Genomic DNA, 345 nt, shown 5'->3' with positions numbered 1-345 from the left:
TATTATTATTATTATTATTACAGATTATTACTGTTTTTCAATATAAAGATCTTTACTCTGATTTTTGTATCTTTGCAGCTATTACTGAGCTCTGCGAAAACAAAAATGGCGGCTGTAAACAGTTCTGCACTGTTGACAGAGGTAACGTTCGTTGTTCTTGTGCTGATGGATATTTTCTGGCATCGGATGACAAATCCTGTGAGTCCAACGGTAAGACAGGCTAAACAGTCATCAGACTGTTGATGCAGTTTTTACCAAAATTAAACTTTATTTAAAACTTGCTTCAAACTTCTACAGAACCTTTTAAATGCGGCGCCATCATATCCAGCATCATCCGGACAATTG

Source organism: Austrofundulus limnaeus, unplaced genomic scaffold (assembly GCF_001266775.1).
Source record: "Austrofundulus limnaeus strain Quisiro unplaced genomic scaffold, Austrofundulus_limnaeus-1.0 Scaffold5661, whole genome shotgun sequence".
NCBI lineage: Eukaryota > Metazoa > Chordata > Actinopteri > Cyprinodontiformes > Rivulidae > Austrofundulus > Austrofundulus limnaeus.
Note: the sequence above shows the minus strand (reverse complement) of the source record.